The sequence below is a fragment of the Parambassis ranga genome, unplaced genomic scaffold (assembly GCF_900634625.1).
Source record: "Parambassis ranga unplaced genomic scaffold, fParRan2.1 scaffold_22_arrow_ctg1, whole genome shotgun sequence".
Classification (NCBI taxonomy): domain Eukaryota; kingdom Metazoa; phylum Chordata; class Actinopteri; family Ambassidae; genus Parambassis; species Parambassis ranga.
Window position 1 is genome coordinate 1,910,908 of NW_021144778.1, and position 6,000 is coordinate 1,916,907.

Here is a 6,000-nt window from a genome sequence, read left to right on the forward strand (position 1 = left end):
GTGGCCGGACGTGCCACCTACGTTGCCTTTTTCTCGCAAACTCCGTGCATAGCAGCAACAACTCCTCTTCTTCTTCATCCTCTTTATGCATGTTCGTCTCCTCGTCCATCTGCATTAACAAAGCTGCAAAATCCATAATGTCAACTGCTGTACCTTCCTCTGTTCCTCTGTTCGCAAACACTGGAGGTGGGCTGTGTGTGATGTTGTTCCTGTTTGGTGTCTGGTGACGTGCGCTGCAGTGGGCGGGCCGTATGAGGAGTTCTGCAGACACACGTCTCGCGGAGTATGGTACCTCAGTGCGGAAAAGACTTTTTTTTTTGTGTCTCTTACCACCCGTGGAGTGCGCTCTCCGCCCTTTGTCTCGCGGAGTATGGATCCAGCTTTACTGTCCAAACTGTCTTAAGTTGGAATGTTTATGACACCATCAACTGATGATGCTGTGTCAGGACGTTGACCTTAAAAACTGAAACGACGAGGATGGGATTCGAACCCACGCGTGCAGAGCACAATGGATTAGCAGTCCATCGCCTTAACCACTCGGCCACCTCGTCTGTCTGATTAACACGTGTTCACGGCTTCGAGCGAAAATACGCTGCAAAACTTGAAAGAGGTCACAGCTTTTGCCTTAAACATAAGCATCTTGACAAACTTTGACAAACATTGAAGGCCAGTTTTTGGAGTAGTTGTTTGGTTTCTCCATTGTACAGATCAGAGCATGCCTCACTGCACTGGACTGCATATATCCAGGGGTGGACTGCATGTGTCCAGGGGTGGACTGCAAATATCCCGGGGAAGCACTGCATATATCCAAGGGTGGCAGTAACTGATTACAAATACTCAAGTTACTGTAATTAAGTAGTTTTTCTGGGTACTTGTACTTTATTTTTAAGCCAGTACTTTTACTTGTACTTAAGCACAAATGTAACAAAATAATGTACTTCGCTATTTTTAACATCACAATTTGTTACTGAGTACACTTATTATTTTGAATAATGACCGGCCTTTTCTTAACCAATAAAGATACCAGTTACAAACTGACCAACATGGCCGACATTTGACTGACTGACAGACAGTCCGTCCTATGACAGCCAGGTGCACAGTCACTGAAGGGGACATCTGATTGGACCCTTGGACCTGATATAAAAACCGTGTGGCGCGAACGACGGTCAGACCCTCCTTCATCAGCTTATGAGAGGTAAGACGCGGTTTGCTCCTCCTGCTCGTTGTTAGCTTCCTAGCTTAACATGTTCATGCTGATAATGTTGCTACATGTTTAAAAACGTGTCATACATTGGTGTTATTGTGCAGTGTGGAGATAATGTGGATGTGCTGTGTGTATTTGTCCAATAACCTGCTCTGCTGTGAGTCTAATGGTTGGCCTGTTTAACATGTGCTGCTGTTTCAAATGTGCTGAGCTCTGTTGATGGAATGTTCTGGAAGAAATGTCTCTTAAAGCTCTTCTCATGGTGCTGGCTGCTTTTTGGAGGTTATGGTGTGTTTTACAAACGGTCTGTGCCGTGCTGGTTTGGTACAGACAGGCGTGGCTGCTAGCTTGAGGCTGTTAGCCTGCGGCTGCTAGTACTGTGGCTTATGTTAATCAGGTGCTAAATGGAGCAGGGCTCATTCATTTTAACAGTGAACTGAGAATATAAGCATTGCTTAATATTGCTGAAGCTCTGTAATGATGTGGCAGTTTCATGCTGTCTTCTCTCTGCATATTGCTAATATTAAATTAAATTAATTAAACTTAACTACTTCAATAATTAATGATTTAAATTAATTAGTGTATTTTGCTGCATGTGAAAGGCTAACAGGGTCAGTGAGTCCTAATCATGTGTGGTTTCATATTAATGTGCTGCTTTGGTGCTATAATGCTCTCAATGAATGAAGTTGTGTGGGACAGTGTAAAAGCATCAGTGCAGCTGTGACTGGGTAAATGACTGTGGTCTGCCATGTTTGGTTACTGTGGTTAGTGCAGTGTGTTGTGACTGAAAGTGTAATAAGGAGAGGCCATAGATGATGAGTGCTGTGTTAAAGCACACTGTCATCACCTTGGTAGCATTAATATGTGGGACAGCCTTTTTACTAATTGACAGATGTAGTTCTTGTGTGTGTTGTGTGTTGTTCTGCTGCTTCTGATGCAAATGTGTGCTTCACTCTTTCATCACTGGCAGTTTATACGATTTAAATCAGGTTGACAGACTGGTGTTTATAGTAAGTGTGTAATGTGGCTGAGGGACAGACTAAAGCTGTGAGAATGCACCTGCTGCTGGTTCTTGGTTTGTGCTGACTTTGCCTCTATGCTGCTTCAGACTTGTTTTTGTGTTATGCTGTTCATTACATTAAGCAGTGAGGCTGTCTACAGAAGACGTGATCTGAGCTTTGTCAGTCATGGCCTCTGGCAGCCATTTTGTCTTGTGCTCCCATGTCAGCCATTTTGTTTCTGTTAGGTGTTTATCAGGCTGACAGATGACTGTGGATAATCAGCTACCTCTCTGTAGTAGTAACATGGATGCTAATGTGTGGGTTAGCCTTTTTTAGCTCATTGACATGTGGTTGTAGATCGCAGGGACCTTTCTGTGTTTGTGGGTAATTACCAGAAGTCCTGGATTAGTAATGAACTTTAAATAACAAGTACAGCTCCCAGTCTGCTAACAGGGTCACTCACACACCATCAGTGTGACCTATATGCATCATGGTGATGGTTGTTTCTTGACCTGTGTTTATTTTGCAGCCATGCTGATTCATATTTGTTACTTTTTGTATGCTATGCTGTTGTAAATTGAGCTGCCTGACACCTATGCACAGCACCGATGATCCTGAACTTGTATTAATCACATACTCAGCTGCTTGTGCTTCCATGTCAGCCATCTTGTTTCTGATAGAAGGTTTTCAGGCTTACAAAATGGCTGACAGATGTCTGTGGATAATCAGTCCCTCTTTACTTAGTAATATTGATGCTAGTGTGTGGGTTAGCCTATTTTTATTTATATTGATTGGCAAACTAGGAGCTGTACTATGTCAAAGATCTGACTAGGGGTGGGCGATATGGCAAAAATTTTATATCACGATTCTTTAATGATAAAATCACGATCTCGATTTTATCACGATTTGTTTTTACATTGACACTAATTTGCATGTTTCTGTGTAAATGACGTCAGGTAGCCTGCTCTGTCACCTCTCAAAAACTATCAGTAGATTTTAAAGCCAAACAACAACTGATAACGTGCACTCAGTATTAGTTTTCAATACACATGAAAATTTAAATAACTTACAGAACAAAATAAAGTTTTATTTCAAATAGGTTAAAAAGAAGACTAATGTAATTCTGTAAAGTATTAAGTAAGTAACTCTTAAAGTTCAATGTGATTTAGAACAAATGATCAAACTTTAATGGGAATCATATCTAAGGAAAAACGGAGCTGCTGCTGTCACCTCTGTCCACCGTTTACTAGAGTCCTCATGGAGCCACTTCATCAAATGCCTGCGTTATTGTTTTGGTGACGTCATTAGCTGTTGCCTCTATCTGCATCTGATGCACACACACCCACACACACAGGTTTAGAAGAGCTGCTGACGGCACAACAGCAGCGAACCTGAATATAACGAGCTGGTAATGTTCAGAGAGGTGGGCGCGTACGTGCTCGTAGCATTATAATACACGCGGCCCTTCCACTGCGACACACGTCGCGCGCACACAGACACAGGCTTAGAAGACGCGCCGCTGCTGCCAGCAGAAACAGTACCGAACATAAAGGTGGAGTTCGTTTTAGGGACCAGTTGCTCCGTTCTCTTTTCGTTTTCAGCCGTAGCTTCCTAACAGGGAGGCTGTCATTGGTTGGTCGTGTTCACATTAAGCGCACTGAGAGTTGGACGAGGAAAAAAACTCATGCGTCTGCGCGAACATAGAACTGCAATTAATAGAAGGTGCTCTATGGACGATAAAACGATCTGTCCATTCTGGTAGATCGCCGATACGTTCAAATCCTTCATGATCATTTATCGTCAAATCGCACAGCTCTAGATCTGACTGTGGTGTGGTTTTCTGTGTGATATAAGATTCTACATTCACCTCTTTGCTGCTGGGTGTTTTAGCCTGTCTGACAATATCAGCAGTGAATTCTGAGTGTGGCTGCTTTCATAGACAAACTGATTTTGGTCTTATACGTTTGTCATCATTAATGAAGCTGTGTGGGACAGTGTAATCAGTGCTGCTGAGATTGTGTATGTCATAGTGGGGTGTGCCATGTTTGACATGTGATTAGTACAGTGTGTGATAAGAGATCAGACTTGATGTGTGCTGTGTAAAGTGGATGGAGTCAGGTGTCATAATCTTACCTGCTTTATTTAATGTGTGGATTTGTGCCTTGTATGTGAATAGGTTGTCAGTGTGTTGATCTGAACTTCTGTCAGTCACTGACTCTTCTTTTGGCATCCATTTTGTGTTCTTCCATGGCAGCCATTTTGAGTCTGTTAGAAGGTTGTAAGGCTCAAAATGGCTGAGTGACAGTGTCTGGATCATGGCTGTTTCATGCTGTTATGTTGTAATTAACCTTAATGAAACAGTGTTAATGCAACAGAGAGCCTTCATTTCTGTAAGGCTGTGTGTATCATGAGCTTTGTCTCTCCCTCAATGACATGATGAAGCTACTGTGTCACATCCTGTCATTACAACTACAGCTGCACCAGTTGATTAATGTGATTTAATAGTATGTGAAGCAACCTGGTCAATATTAGTCATCTTCTCTGCTTTTCTCCTAAATTATGGAGCTGTGATGCTGCCCACCAATGATCCTTGACTTTTGTCAGTCACACACTCTGCTGCCTGCCATTGTCATTCCATGTCAGCCATTTTGTGTCTGTGGTAAAGTACAGTGTATTGTTGCTGACAACACATGCTGTAGAGTTCTATAGGTGACCAGGTGTATCTGCATATTGGTAGTATTGATGGTGTGGGAACATTCAGATCTTCAACAGTGCAGCCACATTGGAAGGACATGCTATATTCTACTCTAATCTATGTATGTTGATGAAGATTCTCAGTCATCCAGGTCATCATACGTAGAGAAGATTGAAGCAAGGCGTCTGGACTTGTAGAGTTTTCTTGAAGACGTTTCTCTGCTCCTCCAAGCAGCTTCGTCAGTTCTAACTGTTTGGTGGGAAACATGGTTTATATGTGGTTACAGACCTATGTGGGTGGGTCTGGGTCAAACTTAAAAAACTTAAAAAACAATAGCACTAAATGTTTCCATACTTACCTGTGATGATCTGGCTGACTGGGCCAGGTGTGTCTAACGACTGGCTAACGACTATGAGACTACCGGAGGGGGACTGGTTGACAGCCCTTTGTTCTTACTGTGAGTACGTGCAAACTTCCTGGGAATGGATGGAATCACTGCATTGTATGTGGTAGAAAGATGATGTCTTGTTTACTTGCATCCCTACATCAGAAGCCACAGAGATGGTAAGGACGTGCCTCACACAAGACAGCACACTCAAGGAGAGAACCAACCTAACGCCAGGCCACATCTGTGACCTGCTGGACCTCTGCCTGACCACCACTTATTTCCAGTACAATGGGAACTTTTACAGACAGAAGCACGGCTGTGCGATGGGATCACCTGTGTCAAAGGAAAAATGGTTTGCGTTCTGATGATACAATTTACCTACATAGCCCCAACAGTTATGGTATTGTTCCAGCCTCAGACCTTTCATATGGTAAATTGACAGGCTATTCTTTCAATGGCTTCATACTGTTATTGTTCATTTCCAGGCTTTTCATATGTTGTATTTTAAGGTATCATTGAATACCCTAAAAATATGAATATTATATTTTTCTTGTCTTCAGCACTTTCTGTTCGAGGCCGGTTCTAGGCAGGGGCAAGAGGGGGCAGTGCCCCCTCAAATCAAAGTTTTAGACGTTGAGAAAGCACATGTTAATATACTCACAAATTTAATATATTACGCGTTGACAAAATTATCATCGGTAGCGGAAAAATC

General features: G+C 42.6%; 1 non-coding gene across 1 annotated transcript; it reads right to left on the bottom strand.

Moving 5' to 3' along the window:
* Positions 1–469: 469 nt before the first annotated feature.
* On the bottom strand, positions 470–551 carry trnas-gcu (transfer RNA serine (anticodon GCU)). The gene has a single exon. It is a non-coding gene; the product is annotated as a tRNA-Ser (tRNA).
* Between the last annotated feature and the right edge of the window lie 5,449 nt (positions 552–6,000).